The sequence below is a fragment of the Manacus candei genome, unplaced genomic scaffold (assembly GCF_025592945.1).
Source record: "Manacus candei isolate 608988 ecotype Guabito, Panama unplaced genomic scaffold, ASM2559294v1 h1tg000041l, whole genome shotgun sequence".
Lineage (NCBI taxonomy): Eukaryota > Metazoa > Chordata > Aves > Passeriformes > Pipridae > Manacus > Manacus candei.
The window spans coordinates 10615968-10629804 of record NW_026138089.1 but is presented as its reverse complement, the minus strand read 5'-3'; positions in this window follow the sequence as shown (position 1 = coordinate 10629804).

Genomic DNA, 13837 nt, shown 5'->3' with positions numbered 1-13837 from the left:
GTTTTTTTTCTCATCTAGATAATACAAATGTTTTACACTGATTGTTGTTGAATGTCAAATTTTAGTTAGAAAGTCACATAATAAGCCAAGTGACATGCTTTTGACATTGTCTTTGCCAATCAGATTTGTAATCACCTCAAAACACAATGTCAGATTTGCTTTGTATATGTGTATGAAATTTTTTTCCATGCATTTATTAATTTAAATTACCATCTTACTTGCCATTGTTGCTTTTGCCAAGAAGAGGCAGACCTATCAAGGTGAAAAACCCCTTGGGCTAGGCTTTACAAACAGTCAATGGATGTGTGCAGAGTCTGAACAATTGTAATAATTCTTTTTAATTAGCCTCAGTCCTAAGCAACCATCCAGCCTGTTACACAACATGTATCAGTTCTTCTTAACTGACATGATAATTTTAATATCATTCATCCTTTAAGATTTATTTGCAAATTACTTAAGAAAACATTCCAGATGACAGAACTACAACATAATTAATTGATCCTTTTTTAAACATACCTAGATAATAATTATGAAGTCTTAATATTCCTATTCAATGTCTGCAATAATATTTTTTGTACACCAAACAGTTAAAGGTAAGGCATGATGTATAAAAACATTCTGTGTTGCCTTGAATTAAGCTGAAACCTTTCAATGTTCTTGAGAGGTGGTTGTTGTTTGTGCACTGTGTCCTTCAACCTAAAATAACACCAGAAGTGATAGAATGAAAAATTACAATTAAGGAGAAGCTGATCCTTCAAATTTGTTTTTTCTGGATTTTCCTACTCTATGTTGCAAATGCTAAGATTTAAAATACAGAATAATTCAGACTTCTATTGTTCACGGTTTTCTGTTCAAGGTTAATTAATTCTGAAATTAATAGAAGGAAAATCTATAGAAATATCTTTGCCTTTATTGCCAATCTTTTATTATTTGCACTAAAAATGCTAATGATGCAACTATGCTTTTGCATGGGCAGAGAGACGCATATGTGAAAATTCATGAGTGTAGTGAATGACCCCAGAAAAGTTGCTTTGTTTGCCTCTTCTCACTTGATAATAAATTTCAGAATGGTGCTGTTCCTTGTGCCACACAGAAGAGCAGAGCCAGGTGACAGTTATATTACTCCCTGCAATATCAAAGCTTAGGAGGATGTGACCAAACACAACAGAAATAGAGATATCACTACTAATATCCACCTTCCAATGTTTTCAAATATGATGTCTTTATAAGAAAACACTTCAGTGATCTGTGCCAGTTTCATCAGTCCTCGACATGTGTTGGCAGTGCCTAGGATTCTTCCTTTTCAGGTGCAATGCTTGTTGTATTTCTTGTGATTCCTGTTGGAGCCTTCCTGATCTTTCCTGAATCCCTTTGGATGGCAGCCCTGCCCTGCATCACATTTACTGTTCCCCCCAATTGGAGATTGAAGTCATCTGCAAACGTGATGAAAGTGCACTCCACTACTACCTGCAGATCACTGACAAAGCTCTTAAACCTGCCAGGACCCGGTGCAGACCCCTGTGGTATCCACTTGTCAGAGGCAGCCATGTAGAGTGCTACTCACTCTGGTCCTGCCCATCCAAATAGCTCCTTACCTTCTTGTCCAGCCATCCAGGCCATCTTAGTCTAATTTGGCTAAAAGAAGTAATTAGCTATGGCTTAGCTAGACTGTCCTCTACACTGCTAAGCAGAATTCCTTTTAATTACTTCCAAGTTAGTGTTGAACTGTGTGTCTTAAGCACCCTAATCGATTTGTCTGATTTTTCTTCACAAATGTCACTGAGCAGATGAAGTTTGGCAGCTTGTCCAGTATCAGTGTATGTACTTATGATATTGAGTACTCATCAGGCCTTCACTAGCAAGAACTAGTAGTTATAAGAACTGCCCATTTTCTCTTGGCTAAGAGGAAAAAAAAATCATTTTTTTCACAAAAATTCAGAAAATTTAGTTCAGAGTTTGAAATAGAGCTTAATAGTGAAATAGTGATACAGTATAGTGGCTCTCCCACAATATGCATTCCAATGTAGTTTATATTTTGTGCACAATTGATGCCACTATATACACAAATTAAATAGGGAACCGAAATAGTTATTTACAGCCAGCTGAACTGATCAGAATTCTTTCTACTAAATATATGTAACTGAAATTATGGTTTCAATATAGAATGGAAATGTTCTTTTTAATTTTAACTGAAATTCTCTCAGATAAAGGATACTTTGAAAAGAAAACATGAAGCAGTTTTAAAGCCACATTAAAGAATCTCTTATTTGTATTTGTAATGAAGTGTTTTGAAACAGGGGGAAAGAAAAAGGACCAGTGTTCCAAAAGTGCCCAAATCAGTTATTGGTATTGATTTTAAGAATAATAAAATATCTCATTATTTTTTCTTACTGTCACATGCCAGTCGTAGTGCTGCAGGTGAATGTGCTGGTGCTGATATGCCATGAACTAACTAGTAGCCATAAAAATAACACATAGGATAAATTTTGCAAATCTAACAAATTAACAAAAAAATTATTATTACAGGTTTGGGTTTTTTTAATTTTAGCTAAGCGAAAATCATGTCAAAGTGATACGTTTTCCACATTTCTGTTTCTAGGAGACTTTTTCACAGTTTAGTTTTACTACCAAATCAAAATGAAACCCTTTTTTGAAGTGCCACATTTTTTATTTTAATTAGAATGTCATGAATTTAAAAGGTCTGTCCTCAGACTTATCAAAAGCTGTTTAATAGTTTTATTATCTAGAAAAAGGGTGTATGTCTCTGATGTCTTGGTAATATGGAGTGAGATCTGAATCCACAGAGGATGTTTGCTTTTTGTACTACTCTTTAAACTTCTCTAATTTAATTGAGAGGTAGGACTGATATTACACTGATCTTGGTGTTGAGCTGTTCTTTGTACACCTTTTCCCATTTGTATCAGATCCATTCGCCCTAGCTGAAAATATCCTTCCCCACCCCCTTCCATAAAAATGTAAATAACAACTTTAATGTTTTTTACTGCAATGACGAATCCCTGTGTTGTTTTGTATCATGGTCTTGACAGGAAATACCGTTTTTTCTGACCTCCTTATTTATATAGCTTTCACACTTGCATAATGCTCAGCCTTGTTTAGTAATGCCTGTCTGATCATCTATATTGCCATGAAGACTTTAAAAACAGAAAGACAACATGCTTGTCAAATCTTTTATCCCTACCAAAATTCTATGGTTGTCATGGTAACTGTGGAAAGGGAAAAAAAAAAAGGAAAAGCAGATTGTGGTTTACTTGAAAGGTAGTATTTTATGGCCAATAGAAATAAAATTATGAAAAAAATACAGTAGTATTTGAATACAAAGAATTCTTTGAATACAAAGAAATGTACATCATTTTTACAAATAAAAAAAAATTCTTTTTTTTATGTTTATTAGAAATTATATCAAATCTTCTTTTTCACTTCATTCCTCCTACCTCAGGTATTCCTGACAAAATAACAAAACTCAATTCAACCTGTGTGTTTTAACAGCAGTAAACTGTTTTAAGAACATCATGGTTTTTGAGAGCTCTTTAATAATGTTTTCCCACCTTCCTTATTAACCTCATCATCACAGAGGTGATACTGTTCACCCTATTAAAATAAAACTTCATGACTTTGACTAAGCAAGGTCCCTTCCTTGTGACAAATGATATTGTGTTAAAGTGCTGCATACCAATTTAGGAGACTTAAACCATTCTAAAAACCTATGGATTTTACTAGAGTTTTTTTGTTGGAGTTGAATTAATTACCCCAAATTTTCTAATTCACCCAGATATTTTAAAATAAACCTTGTCAACGTGAAAGTGAGTGGCAGGATCAGATTACAAAAGAAAAAGTTTACTTCCCTTTTTGCATCTAAGGAAAATTTTTATTTTGAAGTATTCAAAATGGAGCAGTATATTTATTTCACATTCAGACATACAATTTCTTGCCTAGGTCTTCCCGTCTCCAAAACTTCTTGGAAATGGACAGATGAAAAAATCTGTGCAATTGCTAATTAATGGTACTATTTTTTCACTGTTGAAGAAAGGCTTCAAAAGTCACACTCAGAGTATTTGGAATATACTTTCATTTTGACGTAAAAGAAACCATAGGGAAACTGTCCTAAATACTTAGAAACTTGAGCTATAATGGTCTCTATGGTCTTTAGTTGCCATGAGAAACATCTACTAGTGTAGCACAAAACTGTTTGTGAGGCTAGAGTTTTGAATGAGTCACATTTCTACTTTAACAAATATTGGAAAGGTGTTTCCATGCCAATTTGCTGCACCAAACCAGAGATATTTAATTAGCTCTTCTTTGCATGTTACTCCCTGCTGAACTCAGGAGGATTCAGTCCTAATATGACACAGATATACACTGCTGTGACTGAATCTAATAAGGGAAGCAGTCGCTTGGAATACGGTATTTCTGCCTTCTTGTGATATATTTGTATAAAGATTTGAGTGAAGTATTCACCTCTTTCAAAACTGGGGTATATATATTTCCAGTCGAAGACAAGAGCTTCGTCTTCATGCTTTTTGTGCACCACCTGAGAGAGAAATCCTGTGGAAATGTAAGTGAGATTTGATCACATAAGTAAATACTTTAAAATTATGTACATGAGAAATGGGTATAATTAGTTGTCAGGATAATTTCAATTTTTGCATTGTAATTCCTGTTTTGGAATGCTTGAACTTATGATTTTAATACCATTGGGTTTAGATGGAGCTTTATGGCATACAATATATTAATATCTAAAATTCCTTTGCTCAGTCATTGTCCTTTATCTTCAATAAATACTTTAAAATAGAAGTTATAAGACATGGATGTAATATGAAGTACATGGCAACATAAGAGTCACATTGTAAAAGAGCCTTCTGCAGAAAACCTTGAATCTAATGATCCCCATCTGATCCAGTTTAAATGAAACAGTAAGACAAACAAAAGCATGTCTGTAAGTAAGGATTTTGATTTTGAAAGGTCAAACTTTAAGTAATTGTGAGAACCAATTAGAGACAATGACTGGATTGAGAGTTTAAGGACTTTAATATAGAAAAGCCATGCACATTAATTCAAAAGAGCAAACTGTATCTGGAATTTGCAGGCAAAGCAAAGAAGAAAAGATTGGACACAACATTCGAACACTCTTAAAGTAAAACTACCTTCTGAATTGTAGTGGATATAAAAAGAGGAATTTGTAAAAAGAAAAAAGAAGAACTATTTTTATTTGGTGATAGAAAAAGCAGCAGTAAAGATAAAGCCTTACAAAAGATATATAATACATTAAATAGTATATTTACCCATAAGTATAAAAATAAAAGGCAAAGTAAATCCCATGACAGAAAGCAGAGGTAGTAATGAAATGCAAGATTTTATTAGTGTAGCTCTAGAATAACATGCCTGTTGTGCTTCAATTTTCAGTACCCCTAATGATTCAGAACACCAGCTGCTGGGTCCCAGTTTTCCTGTGGACCAACCATGTGGCCATGAGTTACATGCTGCAGGGCCTCCTCTTGCCACATAATCTGGTATATGTAAAACATAATAGAGTTAAGAATCTCTGTGCAGAACACTCATTGAAAAATCACATAGTAATCTGCAAATCTGTTTAAAATTTCTGTATCATTGGAAGAATCTGCAGAAATAAAATAAAAATTTCAGTTTCAACTGTTTTATTTGCTGGAATCTTTACATTCATTGATATATATCTTTGAATCAGTATTGATTTTACTGGTTTACACATATCATATTATTTATCAAAGAGAAGTGGATTTTAAGAAAAGGATGGATATTTTAGAATTCCATCTTACTGTACTTTAGAAAAAGCTTGTAAATTAAATTAGTTGATTTTAGACCAGATAACTAAAAATAGGTCTGTTCAAGAAAGACTAAAATTCTACATATTTATTCTTAAATTATTATTTTGATGGAGAACAATATTCTACTGTAAATTTATTTTTCTGTACATAGCAGAACCAGTTTCCTCCTCTGTGGAGGATTTCTGCATGGAGTTTACCAAGTGAATATATTTTGACTTAACTCACTGAGAATACACAAAACACTCACATATGTTGTATTATAAGAAAAATTAGGGTCTGAATTCATTGTGTAATGCATTTAAAGACCACAACACAGAGACACCATCTGCACTTCACTAAGGACTTGTTCCAGCTAGAGGCCAGATTTGTCCCTAGAACTACTAACAGGAGGGAGCTTGGTTCAGTTTTCCTTGGTTCTCTCAGTTTTACTGAAAAAGGTGAATTAATATTTACATATAGACAGCTACTTTTCTCACTAATGTTATTGGATACAATCTTGTAGTCTGAATAAAATATTACTGCTAATGGATGTATTGTTTCACACATATCAATTAAAAAAAAATATCCTGTGCATTGTAGCTGCTTCTTGTCATTGCCAGCACTACCCCTGATCTAAGGTTACCCCTGAGGGTTGCTGTGCTGGATCGTTTAAAACTAGCTGTACCATCTCTAAATTTTTAAGAACTTTAGCAGTAACTTTTTACAGATTATTCAGAAACATTCAATAATATTTCAGATTTGTATTTCTTCACCCCTTACAGGCTCTTTTCACCTTGATCAAGGTGCATAAACATTAGTCAAGCAGAATTACCAGAGGACTTACAAATTATGCTCTTTGAAGTCTCTGTGTATTGAGAAGCAGTATATTATCAAAAGTGAGATTTATTTCCAATATAAGATAATTAATATAAGAACTGACTGTATGCACACATAGCTTTGGAGAATATCATGGGAGATGGAAAAGAAGCTAGGGCTTTAATGTGTGTCAGGAAGTACTTCTGTGTGTCCTAGAGATTCTTTGTTACATGTTTTTTCTACCCTGTGGAAGAGTTATTTTTTCTACTCTCTTATTTCTTTTCTCTTTTCAGTGCTGAGCTCCATTTCAAAAACTAAATATGCATTTCAGACATTAGCTTCTAGAACTCCAATGAACCTAGAAGAAAATGGGTTTTTCTGTTCACACTGAGGGGTTGTTACTCTGCCAAAATTAGACTGGGATTTTACCTCAAATATTTATGACAAAGCTGTGGACATCAGGACCTATTGAATTTGCTGAAAAGTTTGAAGCTAAAAAACTTTCTTAGAGCTTATTTGTCTTGGGTATCTTCTCTTCGGTGGGACTGGTGCCACTTGCCACATAGCTGAAGATAAACTATGATTTTCCCCTTAAATATGCTTAGCGGTTCTTCTTGATCAAAAAATACTTAAAGCACTAGGCATTTATCAACTCCTGCATTCCATAGTTCTGTTTTCCTTTTGCTAGGCATTCTGAAGAAAACAGTTGGATCCTGAAGAAAACAGTTGGATTCATTCTTGGATCAAACTAATGAAAATTAAGAAATGCTTTTATGTGTCATGTAAGTATGAATACATACATAGTACTTGAATATAAGTGTGTGTGTGTTAATGCGTTTTAGCCCTGGAAGATAATTTATTCATTTCCAAATCAGAAATAATGAATGTTTTACCATATGGATGCTTGTAAGATTGTGCTCATTCTGAAGATATGTTTTTGCAAATTTGCCATCCTTGTAGCACCAGACGATTTTCTATTATGTAATCCTCAAATATTTTGCAGCATTCTAATTAGAAAGACTTCTCACTCCTTCTCACACACAGCAATTTTCTTTTTTTTCTCATTTAATAATCTAGCTAAGGAAATCAGTGTCTGTTTGGAGGGATAAAGTCAAGAGCAGCAATAGTGGCAGACTTTTGATGATGACTGACTTAGGAACACATACTTTGTTAAAAATTCATTTTTATTATTTAAAAAAAGGAAAAAAACCAGTGGAACAGTTAGAGACTTCACAAACTTAGATTCAGGCTTCTCTTCTGTTGAATTTTTTGGTATAACCCTGGGCAATTCTCATAATTATCCTGTGCTTCATTTCCACATCTTCAAAAAGAAGTCAAGAGCTTTTCTTATACCACAGAAGCTGTGTGAAAAAAAAGTATGTGAAAGACAATGAAGTGATGATATACAATGTGAAAATCTACCCAAGGAAAAGTGATATTCATGTACTTATCTTTTTATTACATATGTCCATTTTTCAACTCTTCATTTTTCACTTCTAGTTTCCTTCACAGTCTTAAAGAAGTACTTCCAGGGCAAAAATCATCTTATTCTAAAGGCAACACTGAAAATAAGTCAGCTGAACAAAGTGCTTGTTCCTCTCCACTGACTCCAAAAGAAGTCTCAGGTGTAGATGTGCAAATGTCTGTAACTGCAGGTATTTGGTAGACTACTCAGTGAAAGAACTCCAAGTTTCTTATAATAATCATCCAGATGAAGTGTGGGCAGTTACTTAGGCAAAGATATACCATCTTCTGAGAGCCATTTAAGTGCCCAGTGCTAAAACTCTACAAAAGTCATATCCTGTAGACATACAGACACTTAAATGTGTTTCAGTGTCTTGCTCTGCTTACGACAGTAAGGGAGGCAATGTGGCTTTCCATGCACACCCTCTTGAAAATTAAAACCCATCTGTAGTGTTCAGAAAATCTATTTAAGATGTTATTTTTTTGATCAGAAAAAAAATGGATGACATTTTCGACCAGGATCTCTACTCCTTTTGTGCATACCTCCTTACTTTCAGAAAAACAGACATCTCTGCAAATGTCCTTTTGAGGAGTACTTTTTTCTATAAATACCCATTGAAGTCATGAGTGTACTTGTAGGTTAAATCACTGCCTATCACAGAATGGGAGAAAAGCAGTCTGAAAGAGACCTCAGGAGGTCATCTACCCTATACTTTTGCCAGCAGGCAAAATCAACTGTACCTGTCAACTCTGATAGATGTCTACCTAACCTGTCCTTAGAGATTTCCGATGACTAAAAATCTAAAAGCTCTTCAGGCAATCTGTTTCAGTCTATCATGATCTATGTCATTAGAAAGTTTTACTTAATATCTATCTTAAATCTTCCTAGCTATAATACAAACCCGTTAATTCAGGTTCCATCCTCTCTAGGCATGGAGAACTGATTGTTTGGTTCTTTATTCCAGATCATAACAATGTAATCCTCTTTTATCTGTTTTTTTCTGAAGCATTCATAGTAGTATACTTTTTCAGTTCCTCCTTCCTGAGGGTTTTTGGTTTGGGTTTTGGGGTTTTTTTTGGTTTTTTGGGGGTTTTTTTGAAGGTGCATTTGTACATGTTTTAAATAGGAGATGTAAAGGCATCCTTCCAGTGTTAGTGTATATTGGGTGTACATCACACGGTTTTGGTAGCGTGAAGGGCACTACAGGGGTCGGCTCTGTGAGAAGAGACCAGGGGCTGCCCCTGTCAGACACAGCTGTTTCCAGCTGACTCTGTAAAAGACTAACCAGAGGACAGCACTGAACCCATTAGCCAAGTTGCTGGTGCCTCTGGGAAAGTATATTTAATGAAGAGCAAAACTCTGCACGACAGTGTGGGGGGGAGGTGGCAGAAAAGCAGAAGGGATAATTCTGCAAACAGTAAGGTCAGAGAAAAAGTCAGAGAAGGAGGGGAAACAGGTACTTCAGATACCGGAGCGGATTCCCCTGCTGCCTGTGTAAGGATGGTGGAGCATATATTGACACTGCAGCCCATGGAGGACCCCATGGTGGAGCAGATTTATGCTGTAGGACGGCAGCCCACGGAGAGGCTCTGTTCTGGAACAAGGGAAAAGTGTGAAGAGGATGAAGCAGCAGAAAGAAACTGTTATGGAGTGATCATATTCCCCATCTTCCATGCACGGCTTAATGAGGGAGGAGGTCAAAGGGTTGGGAATGAAGGACCAAAGCTGAGTCTGGGGAAAAAACATTTTTGGGAGGAAGGTGTTTTACTTTTTGGCTTTGTATCTCATCATTCGGTTAAACTTTTAATTGTCAAGGAATTAAATTAAATTTCCCCAAGTTGAATATGTGTTGCTTGTGATACTAATGGGTAAGTGATCTCCAGCACTCTCTTTATCTCCACCCATGAGTGGTTTTTAGCTTATTTACTCCCCTATTCCTATTAAAGAGTGGGAGTGAGAGAGCAGTTGGATGCGTCTAACAGCTACCCAAGGTCAACTCACCACAATCCCTAGTAGAGGATAGTCTCTTATATTAAACATTTTTCTTGCTTTTTAAATACATTTTCTATGTTTAATGTAAAGAATTAAAATAAAGTCAGTTAACAAGTCCTTTCCTGTCATATCTTTCTACCTCAAACCTGTATTTCAAAAAATACAAAATAGTATTCATCAACTAGACTTTCCTATGGAGAACTCAAAGGGGTAAATCAACCATCTAAAACTCTAAAACTTCAGATTTTCAACGATTTCACCTGCAAGAAGCTAACCAAAAAATGCTACTTATTTTACTTGAGCAAAATCAGTCATTACTGAAAACTAGATTAAAAATCCAGCCCACTCTCCTTATGGTTTCATTTCTGATTAATTATCTTAATTCAGAAGTGCCAATTAACCATGATGTCATTTCACCCATCCATTTAGGAAGAAAATGCAAATGTTCAAAGCAGCGGGTGTTTTATATTTTTACTTTATTGCTTTAATTAATTTAGGAAGAAATTACAAAATATTAAAGTCAGAAAGGAAATTGTTTATAATGATGATGGTATTATTAAAAAAAAAACAAAAAACAACCAGTCAGCCTTCATTCACATCTTTCAGTATAACTTCAGAGTCTAAAATTATGCTTAAAAGAGGAAGTTCGTTTTAAGCATTTTATCTCTGAAGTATAATGAGATTCCATAAAACAAATAGAGAATTGGACTACAAATAGGGAACTTGCTGCATAATTCATCTTTCATAATTAGCATGGTTGGATTTTGTGGATTAATATGTCCATTCATTAGTTCCTGGCTCCAGTTACTTCACTGTGATAGTATTGAGAAAGGTGACAGATTTACAGTGGAAAAACAAATTGTAGTACAGTTTCTTTCTTGTAAGCTATTTATGACAAGATGGTTAATATGAAGAGTGAGGAAATGTGATTTTTAAGGGTTTATTGATTTAAGTAAAATTATAGCTGAGAGGGCAGTAGAATAAACCATTTTCTTGAGAAACAGTTGATGAACAAGGTCTGTGGCATGATTTCTGTCTCAGTCTCATCATCAGTGTATTGAAATGTGTTCCAAACACTCTCAGAAGGGCCAGGCTCCTCTGTGAGTTTTCTGGTGATGATACAGTCACCACTTCATAGAACCATGGAATGGTTTGTTTGGCAGGGAACTTTAAAGAAAGGTCATCTAGTCCAACTCCCTGGCAGGGCAGGGACACCTTCCACTAAACCAGGTTGCTCAAAGCTGCAATGATTCTGGCCTTGGAGGCTTCCAATGATGTGGCACCCACAACTTCTCTGGGAAGAGAGATCATAAGAGAAATGCTGCTGTTCCCTAATCATCTTTGTAGCTTTCTGCTGGACCTGCTCCAGGAGCTCCATGTCTTTCTTGTACTGAGGAGCTCAGAACTGGACACAACACTCCAGATGTGGCCTCACTAGGGCTGAGCAGAGGGGCAGGATCACCTCCATTGACCTGCTGGTAATGCTCTCCCTAACACAGCCCAGGATACCATTGGCCTTCTTGGCCACAAGGGCACACTGCTGGCTCATGGACAGCTTGTGGACCCCCAGGTCCTTCTCCACAGAGCTGCTTTCCAGCAGGTCAGCCCCAGCCTGTACTGGTGCAGGAGGTTATTCATCTCCAGGTGCAGGACCTTGCATTTGTCTTTGCTGAATTTCTGACAGTTCTTCTCTGCCTTGGCTGAACCTGCTAAAACCTGTTTTTTCCCCATTAAACTGCAGATGCAGTCTGAAAGGTTCTGCATACTGAAATGGAGGTTTAGGTTTGCAAATGAGTGAATATAAGGTTTTGGTGCTGTTTTCAAGCCCTTTTTTGGTTTGCTGCAATACCATGTAACTTTTGCCTGAAGGAAGAAGAGTATTCAAGAACAAGATATTAAAGTGTGCTGAATATTAAATTATATAACAAATAGTGAAATTCTTAATGAAAGCTTTATGGAGGGATTTTTGGTTTTATCACAGAACAAAAAGCTTTGCTTTTTTTTAATCATTCCAAGCAATCAAACTGTTCTCTGGGAGAATTCATTCTGCAACAAATTATGCCTTCATCCTATATTACTTTAGAAAGCTGTGTTTTACCTCAAGAATATATGTCATGGTTCTCTGCTATGTTCTGATCTAACAGCACTTTCACAGGCTCCACTGAGACTCCACTAACTTCACTCGTATTTCAAGCCCGTAAAGAAGATTTAGACCAGATCCTATAAATTCAAGTGTTGTACAAATATAATGGTTGTCTGATGGCTACTATTCCAATTCTCTCAGTGCAGTGTAACTTAGCAATATGATCTCAGCCAATGATAGTGTTTTTATGCAGTTAGAATCCCAGCTGGGAGTTAGTAACCTCGTTCTCTGTTCCCAGCTATGCTTCAGATTTACTGTGCAACCGTAATTAGATCTGATGTTCTGTCTGTGCCTTGGATTGGTGTTTGCACAGGGAAGATAATGATTCTTTTTCCCTGGACACCGCTTCTGAGAAATATGTGTAAAAACTATTAATCCATTGATTACTTACCTTATTTATTACCTAAAGTGTCAAGGATAGCATTGCTAATGCAGCCATTGATTATGATTCCGTGACTTTGTAATGGGCTTCCTTAGTATTTAGGAATGCCCATGGATTTTGCTTTCAGAAGGACTCAATATCTTTTAATGGAAATAATATTATATGTTATGACTATCATGGCCGCATCATGAGATTCAAATCAATGTTGGAATTAAAGTTTTGCTTTTTGTACTCCAGGTTTTCTCATCTAATTATTCATACCCATCAGTACTTTCTGCATGTCTAGTGATATTTCTTGTCAAATAGAAAAGATTTTATAGCCAAAATCTCACTTTCTAACTTTAAATACTTCAACATAAAATAACAATATAAGAATTGCTTAATATACTTGTGCTTTTGTTCTGTGGATTTTGTCACGGGTACAGCGTCAATTGGTCTCTTCACGTTTCTTTCAGACCACTCTACCACATGGTATTTCCAACTCTTTTGTGCTATATTTTATACTCCTTTCCAGCCAGGTTAATAGATCTACTCACAATAATCTTTTAAACCTACATACAGTGTCTACATGTATGTAGAAATAACTTAGGTTATTTCTCCTGTCAATCTTTCCTCAAACATACATTGTGCAAAGAAGCTGCATATCAGAGTTAAATACTCAAGCACTTTCTGATCCACCTTTTGCATACATTTTTGATGTTTTTCACTTCCTTCTTCTACCATTAGTATCCCTTCTGTTTTTCCTATTGTGTACATAATTGTCTGTTCTGTTATGGAAATACACATTAAAAGTCAGCATTTGCAGTGGCATTTAATATTTTGTAAAGTTTTCCTACTCTGCAAATACAGAAAAACAATATCTCTTCTGCGACAATGATTTGAAGTAAAGTCAGACTTTAGAATGGTGATCACTGGCATTTTTATTTTATGGTTCAGACAACTGCAGTTCCTACAGTAGCACACCAGGGCCCAAAATTAACTTATGAATATGGAGAGATGCTACCCACTATGTTTTTTTCTTCATTACTTTTGATATTTAGGAGCTGTGAGGTGCACTTGATCATTTTGTTAAATGAGATGTTTCACATTTTTGGGTACCTTTTGTTCTTTATTCTATTAAGAAAGTATATTCAGCTTCTCTGAGTTAGTAAATGAAGTTTTTTCCTTTATGTACAGAGAAGGAGCACTTCTAATGCACACGCTGTGCAACAAATCCTCCCCTCTTGCAGTTAGTGAGCTTT